Source organism: Lolium perenne, chromosome 2 (genome assembly GCF_019359855.2).
Source record: "Lolium perenne isolate Kyuss_39 chromosome 2, Kyuss_2.0, whole genome shotgun sequence".
Classification (NCBI taxonomy): Eukaryota; Viridiplantae; Streptophyta; class Magnoliopsida; order Poales; family Poaceae; genus Lolium; species Lolium perenne.
The window spans coordinates 136,103,328-136,122,611 of record NC_067245.2 but is presented as its reverse complement, the minus strand read 5'-3'; positions in this window follow the sequence as shown (position 1 = coordinate 136,122,611).

The window sequence follows — 19,284 nt, the reverse complement described above, 5'->3', positions numbered from 1 at the left end:
TTGTTCAAATTGTGTTGACTTTTCAAATATTTCAAAGACTCATGGTCGGAGTGGATAACAATTTCTTTTGGCCAAAGATAGTGTTGCCAAACTTCAAGAACACGAACCAAAGCATAAAGTTCCTTGTCATATATAGGATAGTTGAGGCGTGCGCCATCCAACTTCTCGCTATAGTATGCCACGGGTTTTCCATCTTGCATAAGAACTCCACCAATACCGAGTCCACTCGCATCGCACTCAATCTCAAAAGTTTTGGAAAAGTTTGGAAGAACAAGAAGTGGTGCCTCGGTAAGTCTCTTTTTCAACTCATCAAAAGCTTTTTGTTGTGCCTTGCCCCACACAAATGGAACATTCTTTTTCGTAAGCTCATTCAAAGGGCAAGCAATGGTGCTAAAATCTTTCACAAAGCGGCGGTAGAAACTGGCAAGTCCATGAAAACTTCGAACTTGACCAACATTGGTAGGAGTGGGCCAATTGTGGATGGCCTCAACTGATGAGGTCTAAGACCCCGTGTGTGGCCCGATCTCGCGGATTGACTTCGAAACCAAGGGGAGAGATGGGAGAACGCGAGGAACACGAAGAACACGACGAACACGAGGAACTCCGAGACTCACGCACGCACACCAACCCGATACACCCGATGCTTACCTCCGTGGCTCGATGGACCACGCCAATAGAATCTCCGAGGAAGAGGCCGTGGCAGAATTCCCGGAGAGAGATTGGGGTTGGAGAGGAAGAGCTTGGTGAGGGAGAGAGAGTAACTTGTACTAGAATCTCACTCAACAAGATCAAAGTCAACAACCAAGGTGCCTTGATTACAGAGGGATGATACCCAAGGGAGACTAAGCTCAAAGGTAGGTTTGAGTTCAAAACAAGTCTAAATAGCTAAGGAGGGGTCCAGGCTACTTATATAGGCACACATGGCCAGCAAGGGCGAACAGGTACGCGAAAGGATAAGTTAAGGCAGTTTGGTGGGTCATTCCCGTCAGATCCGGTTTGGGTCCGGTCTGACCGGGCCTGTGACCGGGCTGTCCGGTCATGGGTCCGGTCTGACCGGGCCTGTGACCGGGCTGTCCGGTCATGGGTCCGGTCGATCGGGCGCAAACCGGGAATCTGCGAAGAATCCGGTCCTGGGTCCGGTCGTCGTCCGGTACGAGGGAGCTGCGCCGGTTTGCGCCCGGTTGACCGGGCCTTTGACCGGGGCGTCCGGTTGTGGGTCCGGTCTGACCGGGTTCTGGACCGGCCAGCGTCCGTCTCTTCCTTGGAGCGCTTTGAGCGACGTCGGCTTCGGCTTCATGATCATCTCCATGTCCAGCTGCTTCTCTCCCTCCCTTGACCTTGGCGTCTCCTCCTCTCCGGGGTCTTGATGCGCCTTGTACCTAATGACACATAGCACGTCGGCATGAGGTAGAGCTTTGACTCGGGCTCGTGTCATCGGTCCACTTGGGGGACTTGTTGGTCTTGGTGTAGCGACGTCGGTGAGCGGGGCTACATCATCTCCCCCCCCTTGGGAAAGAGTCGTCCTCGACTCTTGCACCTCTTCATTTCAATGATAGGGCGACAAGTCCGAGACGTTGAACGTGTTGCTCACCAAGTACTTTGATGTCGGTATGTCGATGACGTAAGCGTTGTTGTCGATGCGTTTGAGGACCTTGAAGGGGCCATCTCCTCTTGGCTTGAGCTTGGAGTTGCGCTCATGAGGGAACCTTTCCTTCCGGAGGTGGATCCAAACGAGGTCTCCTTCTTGAAATATCCTTTCCTTCTTCTTGGCGTTGATGCGGTTTGCTTGACGAAGCACATGTTCTTGTATGGTCGCTCTTGTTTCTTCATGTAGTTTCTTGACGGCGGCGGTGCGCTTGTCGAAGTCCATGTTGATGCGCTCGTGAAGGGGTAGCGGAAGTATGTCGAGTGCCGTGTAAGGTTCGAAGCCATAGACGACCATGAATGGGCTTCTTGATGTAGTCTTGTGCTTGGCGCGGTTGTAGGCGAACTCCGTGTGAGGAAGGCACTCCTCCCATGACTTCAAGATCTTCTTCACGAGGATGCGTAGGAGGGTGGAGAGGCTTCGATTGACCACCTCCGTTTGGCCGTCCGTTTGCGGGTGCGAGGATGATGAGAATAGGAGCTTCACTCCAAACTTGGCCATGAGCGACTTCCAAAGATAACTCAAGAACTTGACGTCTCGATCCGACACAATGCTTTGTGGTACTCCATGTAGGCGAACAATTTTCCTGAAAAACAATGAAGCAATGTGTGAAGCATCGTCGCTCTTATGGCAAGGGATGAAATGAGCCATCTTAGAGAATCTATCCACTACCACGAATATAGAATCATGACCATGCTTAGTGCGAGGCAAGCCTAAAACGAAATCCATGCTAATATCGGTCCATGGTGCATATGGAATAGGCAAAGGAGTGTAAAGACCATAAGGGTTGGAGGTAGACTTAGCTTGTAAGCAAGTGGTGCACCGGCGGCAAAGGCGTTCCACATCCCGCTTCATCTTTGGCCAATAGTAGTGAGTGGATAGCATCGCGAGTGTCTTGTCACGTCCAAAGTGACCCATAAGACCTCCTCCATGTGACTCTTGCAAAAGCAATTTTTGAAGCGAAGACTCGGGAATGCAAATCTTGTTAGCTTTAAACAAGTAGCCATCATGCAAATAGAAATCATCCACTCCTCGCTCAATGGAGCACTTCTCAAAAATTGGAGCAAAGAAAGAATCGGAAGGATAGAGTTCTTTGATCTCTTCAAGTCCCAAAACATGGACATCCAAACGAGTAAGCAAACGGGTGTTTTTGCGGGAAAGAGCATCCGCCACAACATTGTCCTTGCCCTTCTTGTATTTGATCACATATGGGAAGGACTCAATGAACTCGACCCATTTTGCATGTCGTTTGTTCAAGTTGTGTTGGCTTTTCAAATATTTCAAGGACTCATGGTCGGAATGAATGATAAACTCTTTTGGCCAAAGATAGTGTTGCCAAACTTCAAGAACACGAACCAAAGCGTAGAGCTCCTTGTCATATATAGGATAGTTGAGGCGTGCGCCATCTAACTTCTCACTATAATATGCCACGGGTTTGCCCTCTTGCATAAGAACACCACCAATACCAAGCCCACTTGCATCACACTCAATCTCAAAAGTTTTGGCAAAATTTGGAAGAACAAGAAGGGGAGCTTCGGTAAGGCGTTTCTTCAACTCATCAAAAGCATTTTGTTGGGCTTTGCCCCAAACAAACGGAACATTCTTCTTGGTAAGCTCATTCAAAGGGCAAGCAATGGTGCTAAAATCTTTCACAAAGCGGCGATAGAAACTGGCAAGTCCATGAAAACTTCGGACTTGGCCAACATTTGTAGGGGTAGGCCAATTATGGATGGCCTCCACCTTGGAAGAATCAACTTCAATCCCATTAGCGGAAACCACAAAGCCAAGGAAAACCAATTTGTTTTGAGCAAAGGTGCACTTAGGGAGGTTAGCATAAAGCTTTTCATGACGCAAGATGCACAAGACCTCTCTCACATGTTGCACATGGTCCTCGAGACTTTTGCTATAGATGAGAATATCATCGAAATAGACAACCACACTCTTGCCAATGAGAGGACGCAAGATATGATTCATGAGGCGCATGAAAGTAGATGGAGCATTGGAAAGACCGAAAGGCATAACGAGCCATTCATAGAGACCGAGTTTGGTCTTGAATGCCGTTTTCCATTCATCACCAATAGCCATGCGGATTTGATGGTAACCACTACGCAAATCGACTTTAGAGAAAATCGTGGCACCACTAAGTTCATCAAGCATGTCATCTAAACGCGGAATGGGATGGCGGTAACGGACGGTAATGGCATTGATGGGGCGACAATCCATACACATCCGTTGCGTCTCATCCGGTTTAGGCACAAGAATCACGGGAACCGCACAAGGGCTAAGGCTTTCGCGGACATACCCTTTGGCGAGGAGATCTTGAATTTGGCGTTGGATCTCCTTGGTCTCTTCGGGGTTGGTGCGGTAGGCGGCACGGTTTGGAAGCGGAGCGCCGGGTATGAGGTCGATGCGGTGTTCTATGCCTCGGAGTGGTGGTAGTCCATGAGGGAGCTCGTCGGGGAGGACGTCTTGAAATTCCTGGAAAAGAGACAACAAAGACGGAGGAATGTTGGTTAAGTCGTTAGTCGCCGACGAGGGTCCCTTGCATATGATCACATAGTGCAATATGGTGGATGGGTTCTCTTGGAGCTCTCTCCACTCACTCTTGGTGGCTAGAAGGACACTCTTGGACTCACTCATATATGGCTTGTGGCGCTCACTATCTTTGTGGTGGGTCACTCCCTCTCCTCTCATCTCACTATGGTGGGTGCGGGGTTGTGCCCTCGCTAAAGCCTTCGCATTATCCGCGATGATTTGGCTAGGAGTCATCGGGCGCAACTCGAACTTCTTGTCGTTGACCTTGAAGGTGTATGTGTTGGAGAGTCCATCATGTATAGCCTTCTTGTCATATTGCCAAGGGCGGCCAAGCAACATGTGGCACACCGTCATCGGTACCACGTCACACTCAATAGTGTCCTCATAAGGTCCGATCTTGAAGTTGACGGTGACGGTATGTTGTATCTTGACATTTCCCTTGTCACTCAACCATTGGATATGGTAAGGGTGAGGATGCTTGCGGAGAGTGAGGTTGAGCTTCGCACACAACTCGGTGCTCGCAAGGTTATGGCAACTTCCACCATCGATGATGACCTTGATCGATTTTCCACCAATTCCGGCACGGGTTTGGAAGATGTTGCACCGTTGTTCTTCCATAGCTTGAGGTTGTGTGGTTAGCACCCTTGTGACCACAAGTGAGGGACTTGGGTCATGCTCACATAAGAGAGGATCTTCTCCACTTTCTTGCTCATAAGCTTCTTCATTTTCCACGGCGGCTTGCACAAGGGCTTCGTATTCATCTTCATCTAGCGTCTCGATGTCACCATTCTCCATAGTGATCATAACCTTGGTGTTCTTGCACTCAAACGATTTGTGACCTTGGGTGCCACACTTGAAGCAAGTGACACTAGAGGGTCCCGTGGATGCCTTAGAGGAGGCGGTGGAGGAGACCGTTTGCTTCATGCGACTTTGGATAGTCGGTTTCTTGGATGGTGTAGAGGACACGTTGGCCTTGGCACTTGTAGCATGAGGAGTTGATGTAGTAGGAGGAGTTGATGTAGCGAGCTTGGAGGAGAAATAGGTCTTGGCCTTGGAGTACTTGATGTCCTCAATCACTTGGCGCTCGGCCTTCGATGCTTGGTGGACCAACTCAACCATGTTGTAGTATGGTTGGAACTCGACGATCCTCTTGATGGGGTAACTGAGGCCATTGAAGAAACGAGCAATGGTTTGTTCCTCGGACTCTTGGATGTTGGCTCGCATCATAGTGAGCTCCATCTCCTTGTAGAACTCCTCAACGGTCTTGGTGCCTTGCTTCAACTTTTGGAGCTTGTTGAAGAGGTCGGTCATGTAGTGCGTGGGGACAAAGCGAGCATGCATCTCTTTCTTCATTTCTTCCCAAGTGTCAATTGGAGGTTCACCCTTCTCTTCTCGAAGAGTGAGGACTTGCTCCCACCAAGTGTTGGCGTAGTACTCGAACTCAAGAGACGCCATAGCCACCTTCTTGGCACCGGAGTAGTTGTGGATGCGGAATATCTTGTCAACCTTGAGTGCCCATGAGAGGTACGCCTCGGCATCTTCTTCTCCCTTGAACTTTGGCATGGTGAACTTGAGTCTTCCAAACATGTTTTCTTCATCCTCCAAGTTTCTTCTACGAGGAGGGGCGACTTCATCTCTTGCGGCTTGAGGAGGAATAGGAGGTCTTCGACGGCCAACCATAGCATTGGGTTGGCGTTGAAGATGAACGCTTGCTTCACTTGGTTCACGGTGAGGATGTGGTTGAAGATCTTGTCGTGGTTGTTGACGATGCTCATGGTTGGGTTTCTCATTTTGATCATGGTGTGGCTCTCCTCGTCCACGTTGGTCATGGCGAGGATGGCGCCGGAGGTCTCGTCGGGGTGGATCTTGAGGAACTTGGTCTTGGGGTTGGCCGTCACGCCCATGGTGGGCATGGCGATCCGCTTGGTGACGATCTTGTTGAAGGACTTGGTCTTGTGGAGGACGCTCATGTGGGCGAGCATGGCGATGGATTTCTCCGCGCCTAGAGTTGGAGCGAGAGTCTTCATGACGAGCTTGTGGGCGATGAGGTCGATGATGGTCTTCATGCCTTGAGGACGAGCTTGAGGACGAAAGGCCACCATGAGAGTAGTAATCTTTTGGCGAGCTTGAGGATGATGAAGTAGAGCGGTGTCGACGATGACGACCCAAGTTGGTGATGGCGCGCTCGAGGCTATCCATGCGCCGCTCCATGTTGGCATCATTGGCCGCCATTTGGCCATTCAAGTTGTCCGTAGCTTCACGAAGAAGAGCCAAGTCTTGGTTCACGGCGGAGAAGTTGTGAGCCACCTCATCGTATTGCTCATCGATGCGCGTCTCGAAGAGGGTGAGTTGCTCCTTGAACTCTTGTCGTTGCGTCCATAGGTTGTGTTGAGTAGCCAACCTCTCGGTGTTGCGGAGGATCTCTTCATCCCTTGTGGTATCTCCGTTCCTATCCATGATGGAAAGACAAGAACTATGTTGTGTGTGTTAGTGGAAGGAGACTACCTCGCACTCTTACCAAGGTAAGATAGTATTGAGGCAATCCACCAAGCCGAAAGCAAGATCAAGTGTATCGGGAACACACGCAAAACCACACGCAAAAGCTAGCAAATATGGTGTTAGGCGAGTGTTGTGGAAAGCCAAAAGACAAATCCAAGATCGAGTATGTTGTTAAAAGTGGGTAAGGTCCAAAAATCCAAATGTCAATGTGAAGATCACTATAAACACGGAAAAAGTTGTGGAACACACACACGAGATGAGCGGGGTTAGTGCAACCAAAAGTGAGCGGAAAAGTGTATGTATAAGTGCTCGGTGTCACACTAACACAAGGAGAGCCAAAGCTTCGGTTGCAAAGGAAGAGACAACAAGATTCACACGCGACCTCTCTTCTCGTATCTCTCTTTTGCTTAAAAGCTTTTTCTCTTTTGTATATGGTGGCACTTGCACTCGTTTGTATCTTTGGTGGCACTTGGACACTTTTGTATGTATGGGCGTATGGATGTATGGTGCTACTCGCACTCTTTTTGTGTTTTTGGGGCTTTTTCACGCACTATGTTAGCGTTAGCCTCGCTTTTGCTATCTTGCCACACGAGTGTTTGCTTGGATGCCTTACTCAACGCGACACACACACCTCACAATGCGGGGCCACGTGCAATGTCTCGCAACACTAGACAAGCAATGCTCAATGGGATAGATCGCAAAAGGAAGAGGGGTTACAAGGTGACAGCTGCAAGTTATACCTGCGATGGTGGTGGTGGTGGTGGTGGTGGTGGTGGTGGAGATCACCGGAAGTCGAGCTCGAAGGAGGGCGCGAAGATGCGCCCGGTCTGGGGCCCGGTCGAACCGGATCCTGGACCGGCCTGTCCGGTCTGGGGCCCGGTTGACCGGGTTCGAAACCGGGTTTCACGATTTGGAGCTTTCTCTCTCCTGTTCTTCCCCAAACCAAAATCAAAAGAGCAAATCGACGGGAAAACGATGGAATTGGAGGCTCAAAGTTGGGGAAATAGTAGATCAAGCACAACAACACCAGATCCACGGACCAAAACCACTCAAAACGCAACCAAATCACAGATCGGTCAAGAGGAAAATTGGGGCTATTTTTGGGGATTTTTTGGAAAATTTTCTAGGAACGAAATCGGGTGGGTGGAGGGTCAAATCCGCGGTAACCAAGAGCTGCTGATACCATATGATGAGGTCTAAGACCCCGTGTGTGGCCCGATCTCGCGGATTGACTTCGAAACCAAGGGGAGAGATGGGAGAACGCGAGGAACACGAAGAACACGACGAACACGAGGAACTCCGAGACTCACGCACGCACACCAACCCGATACACCCGATGCTTACCTCCGTGGCTCGATGGACCACGCCAATAGAATCTCCGAGGAAGAGGCCGTGGCAGAATTCCCGGAGAGAGATTGGGGTTGGAGAGGAAGAGCTTGGTGAGGGAGAGAGAGTAACTTGTACTAGAATCTCAGTCAACAAGATCAAAGTCAACAACCAAGGTGCCTTGATTACAGAGGGATGATACCCAAGGGAGACTAAGCTCAAAGGTAGGTTTGAGTTCAAAACAAGTCTAAAGAGCTAAGGAGGGGTCCAGGCTACTTATATAGGCACACATGGCCAGCAAGGGCGAACAGGTACGCGAAAGGATAAGTTAAGGCAGTTTGGTGGATCATTCCCGTCAGATCCGGTTTGGGTCCGGTCTGACCGGGCCTGTGACCGGGCTATCCGGTCATGGGTCCGGTCTAACCGGGCCTGTGACCGGGCTGTCCGGTCATGGGTCCGGTCGACCGGGCGCAAACCAGGAATCTGCAAAGAATCCGGTCCTGGGTCCGGTCGTCGTCCGGTACGAGGGAGCTGCGCCGGTTTGCGCCCGGTTGACCGGGGCATCCGGTTGTGGGTCCGGTCTGACCGGGTTCTGGACCGGCCAGCGTCCGTCTCTTCCTTGGAGCGCTTCGAGCGACGTCGGCTTCGGCTTCATGATCATCTCCATGTCCAGCTGCTTCTCTCCCTCCCTTGACCTTGGCGTCTCCTCCTCTCCGGGGTCTTGATGCGCCTTGTACCTAATGACACATAGCAAGTCGGCATGAGGTAGCAATCCATCCAAAGGGGTACCAAGATCAAGGGTGGTGAGGAGCGAGTTCACCTCATCATGTAGAGCTTTGACTCGGGCTCGTGTCATCGGTCCACTTGGGGGACTTGTTGGTCTTGGTGTAGCGACGTCGGTGAGCGGGGCTACATCATCAACCTTGGAAGAATCAACTTCAATACCATTGGCGGAAACCACAAATCCAAGAAAAACCAACTTGTTTTGAGCAAAGGTGCACTTGGGAAGGTTTGCATAAAGCTTCTCATGACGCAAGATGCATAAGACTTCTCTCACATGTTGTACATGGTCCTCGAGATTTTTGCTATAAATGAGAATATCATCGAAATAGACAACCACACTCTTGCCAATGAGAGGTCGCAAGATGTGATTCATGAGACGCATGAAAGTAGATGGAGCATTTGAAAGACCAAATGGCATGACAAGCCATTCATAGAGACCAAGTTTGGTCTTGAATGCCGTCTTCCATTCATCACCTATTGCCATGCGAATTTGGTGGTAGCCACTACGCAAATCAATCTTTGAGAAAATCGTGGCACCACTCAATTCATCAAGCATGTCATTGTCGGGGGGAAGACCCCGGGTAGGGCAATGGACGCGGAGCAGCCGGCTGGCCACTGGCCGGCTCGCGGCAAAGGCCGGCTGAGGTGCAGCCGGCTGGCGCCGTGGCCGGCTGGTCTGGAAGCTGGCTGGCTCTAGGTCCTTGTCGGCCTGGCTACGGCCACCAATGCTGTAGCTGGGCCGGCTTCTACAAGCCATATCCGACTGGGGGTTCGTACCTCAGACCGACTCGAGGCTGGTGAGTCTTGCACTGGAAGGAACCGGGTTGGTGATCCGGGTTCCCAAAGTCCACGCTGACTTCATCTTCCGTGAAGCGCGGGGCACTGTGGAGCAATAGTGCCACGCGCCGGACAGGCCAACATGGCTTACGACGATCCGTACTGGCTACAGCGGCTGACGGCGACAGGGACACTTCCTCTCCATATCGCTGACCGTGGCAGCCGGATGGGACAGGCCACGACGCCTCAACGGCTCCTGACGTCACCGCCTCGGGAAGGAGCGGAAGCCGGAGCCGGCCAAGCCGGCCAGTAAACTATAGGGTCTTATATGTAAAGTGTCGGTGCCTTTATAAGCCGCACTACCCCCTCTCGTGCGGGGGATCGATCATTCTTACTTCATTCCACCCATAGAGCTGCCCTGTGAGAGAGACCATCGTCTCCCTTAGCCTCCCAGGAGCAGCCGGACACAGCTCTAGGAGCACCATTGTACTGTGTGATCATCATATACACTCATAGCAGGAGTAGAGGTTTTACCTCCATCGGAGGGCCTCGAACCTGGGTACGTCGTCGTGTCGCTCGTGCCCATACCCGCATCCGGATACCGCCGTGAGATCCCTCAGGAACCACTTCGATTAGCCACCCTATGGCATATGCCGTGACGATACCACGACATTTGGCGCCCACCGTGGGGCCTTCAGCATCCTCGGCCGGTGTCTTCATCCGGACGGGCCTCACCATCACCACCGGCGAGCGAGTCGCTTCAGGCTTGATCTGGAGATTCGGCTCCCTCGATCGCGTCGGCCGATAACGCCGGCTGCTTCGCTGACCGGCCCTTCCCAGCCGGCGGCAGCGTCATCTCCTTCAGCGGCCACGACGTCTACGTCGCCACCGTCGCACCGCCGCGCTACCCGCGGCAGGTGCTGCGCTGCGCAAGCCCTCCTCCGCGAGCCGGCAGCAGCGCCCCCGCCAGCCCCGCCGTCGTACAAGTCATGATGGCTGGCGATGAGCTCCCCACCAAGAACCCGCGCATGAGCGGCCCCAACTTGGAGCGCAACATCGACCCCAACGCCTCCGGCTCGGGCCCGAAAGCGCCACCATCACCGTCCCGGCTGGATGCAGTCCGGGCAAAATAGAGCACCCCGCTCACGCCTGGTGCCGACCCCACCGCCATCGAGGCGGATTTGGAGGCGCACCGCCAGCTCCTCCTCAAGCAAACCGAAGAACTGGCTGCTGCTAAGCGCGGATGGAGATCACCCGGCGCGAGTACAACCGCGCCCACGGCCTCACTCCAGGCGGCGACGAGCCAAGCCGAGCCGGCCATATCCGCCGCGAGGGCCGCGACCGTGGCGCTGAGCGCGCCCGCGACGGCGCTCCCTCGCCGGCTCCGTCCGCGGAGCTCCCCGTCTACAACACCCCCGACAAGAACATGCGCGCGGCAGAAGCCGCCGCAGAAGAGCTGAACCGCCTTGAAGGCGAAGAGTTACGCCGCCAGACCAAGCGGGTGACTGAGCTGCTCAACGCAGCCAACGGGGCGGATCGCCGACCCCGGGTATGTCAATGCCCCCAGGCTTCTCACGCCCGTGGAGCTGCAGGCAACGACGGGGAAGGCGCCGGGGACTCGGCCGAGTCCGCCTCCCCGGCACCAAGCCGGCACCGTGACTCCCGGGCCACGCACGCAAGCTCGAGCCGGCCGAGCCACCAGCCGGCGGCAGCGGCCGCAGCCGGCCTCCTCCAAGCCGGAACCAGGAGCAGGACTCCGAGCCCCGCCGTCAGCACCGGCCGGCTCCAGAAGCAAGCGGCGCACGCCAGCCGGCGCACTCCCGGCTGGGCCCGCGCATCGAGCCCGCCGACGCCCGAGAACGCCTCGACCGGCTGGTCGAATCCCGCATTGCGGAAGAAGAAGCTCCAGCCGGCCCAAAGTGCTTCGGGCCCCGCATCGCCAACGAGCCCACGCTCGAAGGCTTCACGCTCCCCCGCGACACCCCCAAGTACGACGGCACTGCCAAGCCGGAGGACTGGCTGCAGGACTACTCCACCGCAGTCGGCATCGCCAAAGGCAATAAGCGCTGGGCTGTGCGCTACTTCCCCCTGATGCTGGTCGGCTCCGCCCGCACATGGCTCAACAACCTGCCAGCCGGCAGCATAAACGGCTGGCTGGACTTCGAAGCGGCCTTCATCAGCAACTTCACCGGCACCTATCGCCGGCCGGGTCGCCCCCAGCAGCTTGAGATGTGCAAGCAGGGCCCCGACGAGACGGATCGCGCGTACTTGACGCGCTGGTGCGAGATGCGCAACTCCTGCGAGGGCGTGCACGAGATCCAGGCCATCAGCTTCTTCATGGGAGGCTGTCGGCCCAACACCATGCTGTGGCACAAGTTGCGCCGCAGTGACCCCAAGTCGATGGCCGCCTTGATGGCCATCGCCGACAAGTACGCGCTGGCTGAGGAAGCCGGCAAGGCGCCGGCTGAAATTTCGCCGGCCCTCGCCAGAAGGGACAACAACAAGCCGGCCGAGGGCGCCTCGCATGGCAGCCGGCGGGCAACTACCGCGGCAAGCGTCACAGCGACCAGCCGGACCGCCGGTACGGCTCCGCCCACGTAGCCGCCGTGGCGGACAACGCGGCAGGCGGCAGCCGCCGCCAAAAGCAAGACCGGCAGTGGAAGCCGAAGTACACCTTCGAGCAGATGCTCGACTCGACGTGCAAGTACCACAGCGGCAAGAACCCCTCCAACCACACCACCCGCGACTGCCACTTCATGAAGCGGCTGACAAGCGGTGAACCTCTCCCGCCTCCACCCCCGCCTCCACCAGCCGGCGGGCCGGGTGGCCAAGCCGGCGCAGAGAACGCCAACCTCGAGCACCACGAGGCTAACCAAGTGCACCATGGCGGCCGATATTTGGCCGAAGATGCTACCTACATCATCTTCACCTCCGAGCCCGAGGACAAGACGAGCCAGCAGAGCCGTTCCCTCGAGGTCAACGCGGTCATACCGCCGGTCCCCCAGTACCTAAACTGGTCAGAGCAGGCCATCACTTTTGATCGCCGCGACACACCGGCTGTCCTGCCGAAGCCGGGCAGCTACGCCATGGTCCTCGACCCCACCATCGGCACAACCCGGCGCAGCGTGCGTTTTTCGCGCGTCCTCATCGATGGCGGCAGCAGTATCAACATCCTCTACCGCGACACCGCCCGCAAGCTGGGCATCCAGGAGGCCGAGTTGCGCCCCACCCCCACCGTCTTCCATGGCATCGTGCCAGGCCACTGCTGCCAGCCGATTGGCCGGATCACGCTGGAGGTGATGTTCGGGAAGCCGGACCACTTCCGCACCGAGAGAATCGAGTTCGAGGTGGTGGACCTCGTGAGTCCCTACCACGCGCTCCTGGGCAGGCCGGCCATGACCAAGTTCATGGCGGTACCTCACTACGGGTACCTGAAGATGAAGCTGCCTGGCCCCAAGGGGGTCATCACCATAGCCGGCGACTATCGCCGCTCCATGGACTGCGCCACGCAGAGCTCCAAGATGGCCCAGACGCTGGTCATCGCCACCGAGAAGCAGCTCATCCACGACGCCGTCGCCCTCGCCAAAGCCGCGCAGACAGACATGCCGGCTGCGGGCAACCCGGCTGGGACGACTCACTTCCAGCCGGCCGACAACACCAAGAAGATCCTGCTGGACCCGGCGCAGCCGGACAAGTACGTCACCATCGGTGCCGGCTTGAGCAAGAAATAGGAAAGCGAGCTCACCAGCTTCCTCCGTGAGAATCGGGACATCTTCGCATGGACTCCAAGAGACATGCCGGGTGTGCCGAGGGAGTTGGCTGAGCACCACCTCCACGTCCGGCCTGAAGCCAAGCCGGTGAAGCAGCCTCTCAGGCGCTTCGCCGAAGAACGAAGGAAGGCCATCGGTGAAGAAATCGCCCGGCTCCTAGCTGCCGGCTTCATCATGGAAGTGCTGCACCCGGACTGGTTGGCGAACCCGGTCCTGGTTTTGAAGAAGAACGGCTCCTGGCGCATGTGTATCGACTACACCAGCCTCAACAAGGCGTGCCCGAAGGACCCTTTCCCCCTGCCGCGCATAGATCAAGTTATAGACTCGACTGCCGGCTGTGAACTGTTGTCTTTCCTAGATGCCTATTCAGGCTACCACCAGATTCCTTTGAATCCGGCTGATCAAATAAAGACTTCGTTCATTACCCCGTACGGGGCTTACTGCTACACGACTATGCCGTTCGGCTTGAAAAATGCAGGCGCCACCTACCAAAGGTGCATGCAAAGATGCTTGCAGGATCAAATCGGCAGAAACGTTCACGCATATGTGGATGATGTCGTTATAAAGACCAAGGAGACGACTACCCACCTCGACGACCTGAGAGAAACCTTCACCAATCTGAGAAGATTTCGGATGAAGCTCAACCCGGCCAAGTGCACATTCGGCGTGCCGTCTGGCCAGCTCCTTGGCTACCTCGTCTCTCAGCGAGGGATCGAAGCCAACCCGGACAAGATCAGTGCCCTGGAGAAGATGGAACTGCCGCAGTGCCTCAAGGATGGCCAGAAGTTCGCTGGCTGCCTGGCTTCCTTGAGCCGCTTCGTCAGCCGGCTGGGGGAGAAGGCACTGCCCCTGTATCAATTGATGAAGAAGGCGGACAAATTCGTCTGGTCACCGCAGGCGGATGAAGCCTTCCGTGACTTAAAGCGCGTGCTCTCAACCGCGCCAATCCTTGCGACGCCGGCTTCAATGGAGCCGATGCTGTTGTACATCGCAGCCACCAACCGAGTGGTTAGCGTTGTCCTGGTGGTGGAGCGCAAAGAAGCCGGCAGGGAGCAGCCGGTTCAGCGCCCAGTCTATTACCTTAGCGAAGTGCTCTCCCAGTCGAAGCAAAACTACCCCCATTACCAGAAGGTCACATACGGCGTCTACATGGCGGCCAAGAAGCTCAAGCACTACTTCCAAGAGCACCCCGTCAAGGTGGTTGCCACAGCGCCCTTAGCGGAAATCATCGGCAGCAAGGATGCCAACGGCCGGGTTGCCAAGTGGGCCCTGGAGCTAGCCGCCCACACCATCCTCTACGAGCCACGCACAGCCATCAAGTCACAGATCCTCGCGGACTTCTTCGTCGACTGGGCCGAGATGCAGTACCTGCCGCCTGTGCCAGATTCCACACATTGGAAGATGCACTTCGACGGCTCGAAGATGCGCAACGGCTTGGGAGCCGGCATCGTCATCACCTCTCCCAAGGGAGACCGGCTGGACTACGTCCTGCAGATCCACTTCGCCGCATCCAACAATGTGGCGGAGTACGAAGCACTCATTCATGGGCTGAAGCTGGCCAAGGAGATTGGCGTGCGTCGCATACTCTGCTTCGGCGACTCCGACTTGGTCATACAACAAGCATCTGGCGACTGGGACGCGAAGGACGCCAACATGGCCTCATACCGCTTCCATGTCCAGCAGCTATCCGGCTTCTTCGACGGCTGCGAATTCCACCATGTGCCACGAGCAAGCAACGAGGCGGCTGACGCCTTGTCCAAGATTGGCTCAACCCGGCAAGTCATTCCGCCGAGCATCGCCTTGGCGGTTCTCAAGAAGCCGTCCATCATACCGTCACCGGATTCGGATTCAATATTCGTGCCGGCTGACCCGGGGGCTGCTCAGCCGAACCCGGGGGCTTCATCGCCCAAGTCGGGGGCTAACAAGCCGAACCCGCCGGCTACCATGCTGAACCCGGGGGCTTCATCGCCAAACTCGGGGGCTAGCAAGCCGAACCCGCCGGCTAGCAAGCCGAACCCGGCGACCATGCAGTCGAATCCGGAAGCTCCCACGCAGGAGGCCCTGTTGGTCAGCGTATTCGAGATAAGATGCGTACCTTCATGGGCACAAGAATTCCTCTCCTACCTCACCGACGGTGTGCTGCCTGATGATAGAGTCCAGGCCAGGCAGATTGAGAGAAGGGCCAAGGCCTATACAATCATCAACCACCAGCTGTACAAACGCAGCGTAAGTGGGGTGTTCCAGCGGTGCGTCGAGCCGGCTGAAGGGATTGAACTCCTACGGGAAATCCATCAAGGAGAGTGCGGACATCACGCCTCATCCAGAGCCATAGTGGCCAAAGCCTTCCGGCACGGTTTCTACTGGCCGACTGCGCTCAGAGACGCAGAAGAGTTGGTGAAGAAGTGCAATGGCTGTCAGCGCTTCGCAAAGAAGAGACACCAGCCGGCTTCCGCCTTGAAAACCATCCCCATCACATGGCCATTTGCCGTATGGGGCTTGGATATGGTAGGCCCATTCAGAACGGCGCGAGGCGGCATGACACACCTCTTGGTGATGATTGACAAATTCACCAAGTGGATCGAAGCCAAGCCAATCAAGAAACTGGATGGCTCCACAGCCGTCACATTCCTCAAGGAAATCATTGTGAGATTCGGCTACCCCCACAGCATCATCACCGACAACGGCAGCAACTTCTCCCAAGGCATCTTCTCTCGCTATTGCGGGGAAATGGGGATCCGGATGGCCCTATCTTCTGTGGCGCACCCAGAGTCCAACGGACAAGTGGAAAAGGCTAACGGCTTAGTCCTAGCCGGCATCCGGCCCCGGCTGGTGGAGCCGCTTGAGCGAGCAGCCGGCTGCTGGATTGAAGAATTGCCCAATGTGCTGTGGAGCCTGCGCACAACGACAAACCGCTCAGTCGGATTCACACCATTTTTCCTCGTATACGGGGCCGAAGCCGTCCTGCCAACTGATATCGAGCAAGACGCGCCAAGGATCAAGCTCTACACAGAAGCCGAAGCCAAAGAAGCTCGCGAAGATGGAGTTGACCTGGTCGAAGAGGCCCGGCTGCTGGCTGCGTCTAGATCTACTATCTACCAGCAGAGCCTCCGACGCTATCACAGCCGGAAGGTCCAGCCCTTAGCATTCCGAGAAGGAGACCTAGTCCTCCGGCTGATCCAGCGGACAGCCGGACAGCATAAGCTGTCATCCCCATGGGAGGGTCCCTTCATCGTGAGCAAGGCAGTAGGCAATGATTCCTACTATCTCATAGATGCCCAAGAGGCCAAGAAAAACAAGCCGGACAAGGCTGACGAGGAGACTAAACGTCCCTGGAATGTCAACTTACTCCGCCCATTTTACACATGAGAGCAGGAATGTATGTATCCCTCGTATCCCTTTTGTAAGCTATGAAAAAGCACGCGCCAAGAGCGCCGTTTCCGACAAGTTTTTCGCGTACTCTACCTTGTTTCGCCAATTGGCTTGAACCCTCTCATGCGGTCGGCTCAGTAACGTGATCCGGTTTCCGACAGCCGGCTTCCGATCCAGCTACAGACCGCAACCCGGCTGTCCGGCTGGCGGGAGTAAGGCCTAGGGAGCCGGCACGCGAAAAACGACTAAGGGAAAGAGTAAAAGCGAGTTGACTTGCAACTTTTCATATAAGTGCCGGATTGCCGAATTCAGCTCGTTCGACCGAAATACTGTCGGCCTCACCCAGTGGCCCGCTCTTGATCCGGCGACGGATCGCAAGTCGGACGTACGACCGGCAAGAGCACAGCCAAAGAGTGGGGCAGATGGGAAAAAGCGAACGAGTCGAAAGAAAGCAACTCGGCACACAAATGATTAACAAACACATTAAAGTGTGACATAATTAAAGGGCGATAATATTCATACATGTGCACCCGGCATCCCGGGGATTTAATAAATTGTCTTGGCAAAAGAACAACTAAAAAGCAGGTAAACTAAGCCGGAGGGGCGTCAGCGGAGCCGGCTGCCGGGTCGTCCTCGGGCGCGTCTTCCGCCTCCTCTTCTTCCATGTAATCCTCATCGGATGGAGGAGGGTTCGGGTCCGTGACGAAGACGCCCTTGTCGACGAAGTCGGCGATGGCGCTGGCTCGAGCAAGGCGAGCGGCCTTGAGTTCGGCTGGGAGCTTGTCCTCCACGCCGGCTCGCCGGAACTCGAGCTGCCCCAGGTCCACCTCGTTGTACCAAGAGAGGACGAAGGACAGTGCCATGTCGGCACCGGCGCGCGTGGCCGACTCCTTCCAGTCGAGGAAGCGGTCCGGCGCCCGCTCCATCAAGGAGGTGAGGCTGGAGATGTCTTGCGGCACCGCCTCCTCAGGCCACAGCAACGGCGCCAGCTCTTCAACCGCCTTCCGGAGCTCCCAGCCAATCTTGGTGATGGGCTCGACGCGGGCAGCCATGGACGCCAGGTAGTCCTCCATGGAGAAGTACTCTGAGCTGCCCTCGCCGGTCTCCCGCCTCCTGGAGTCGCGCGCAACGCCAACGGCTGCCAAAGCCGCGTCCTGCGTCTCCGGGAAGGCCGCTACAAGGAAAAGCAAGTCAGAAATCATCGAAGCCGAAATAAGCTGAAAAATGCAAATTTTCGAAGTCCTAAGCCAAAAGGAAAAGCCTAGCGGCAGCCGGCAAGAACCGACTGCCACCAGCCCGAAGATGGAGATAGCGAAGAAATCAGAAGTTTCTGCTGCCGGCCGCCAACGAAAGCCGGCAGCCGACAGCCGAAAGCCGGCAAAGGGGAAAGGAACAGAGAGAGGCACTCACCCGCCAAGCCGCGATCAAGCGCGCCAAATTCGTCCGTCCAGCGCTTGGCGGTAGCCGTCAGCTCCGTGGACTTGGCGGTGACCTCCTCCTGCATCGCAAGCCGCTGCTTCTCCACCTCCGTCAGTCGCCGGCTCAGATCCTCCACCTTCTCCTTCTCCGCCGTCCTGAGGGAGTTGAGCTCAGTAAGGTGGTTCTGCTCCAGCAGGCGCAGCCGCGTCAGCTCCTGCTCAGCCAGCTTGAGCTTGGCGGTGGCAGATCGGCCCGCCTCCTCGCTCTCGGCGCACTGGGCGCGAGCAGCCCGGAGATCCGACTCCAGCCGCGGAACCTTAGCGGCTTCAACTGCGAGGCGGCCGGAAAGAAGCGTCAGCCAACCAAGACTAAAAAGAAAGAAGACATCGAGCCGAAAGAAGCGAAATCTTACCCTTGACGGTTTCCAGCTCGCGGGCCAAGTCGGCCCGGTCCAGCTTGGCCTTGTGGTAATGGGTGACGGCGCGGTTATACAGAGTGGTGCGCCGATCCATCACAGCCTAAGGAAAAAAGAAAGTCAGTCAGACAGGCGAAACCCGGGCCGGCTCCGAGCAGCCGGCCCATGCTTCGGAGGGCTACCAGGATAATAACTAGATCAAAAATAGATGAAGCTTACCTTGCCGGCTTCCTCCACCTTGGCAACGTTGGCCGCGGTCTCGGCAGCCCTGGCCTTGAGGTTGGCCTGCAGGCTGGAGAAGAACATCTCCACCGATGCTTGGCCGGGGTTCCCCTCCCGGCTGCTCACCTCATAGGAGTCGGCGCGGAGCCACGCCTGCTCCATAGTGCCAGCCGAGCCAAGGCTGGAGTCGGAGGCGGACGGCACCTGCAGAAGCAGTGCGCCCTTGGCCACGTGCAGGCCCTGCTGCAGCGCCGATGAAGCTCCCGTCCTCACTAGCGCGCGCGAGTCGGCGCCCTCCGTGCGCGCCGGCTCGTCCCTCGCCGGCTCCCGCCTGGCCGGCTCCTCCGTCGTCGGCTCCGGTGGGGGCGTCGCTCCGGCGCAGCAGATGGCCCAGCCGGCGCAGTCATCTCCGGCGCACAGGGGTGCCTCCGGGCTCTCGTCCAGCACCACCACGCTTGGCCTCGGCTCCGGCTCCGAGTAGCGGGCGGCGCGGCCTGCCGGCTCCGGCTCCGATCGCGGACGGT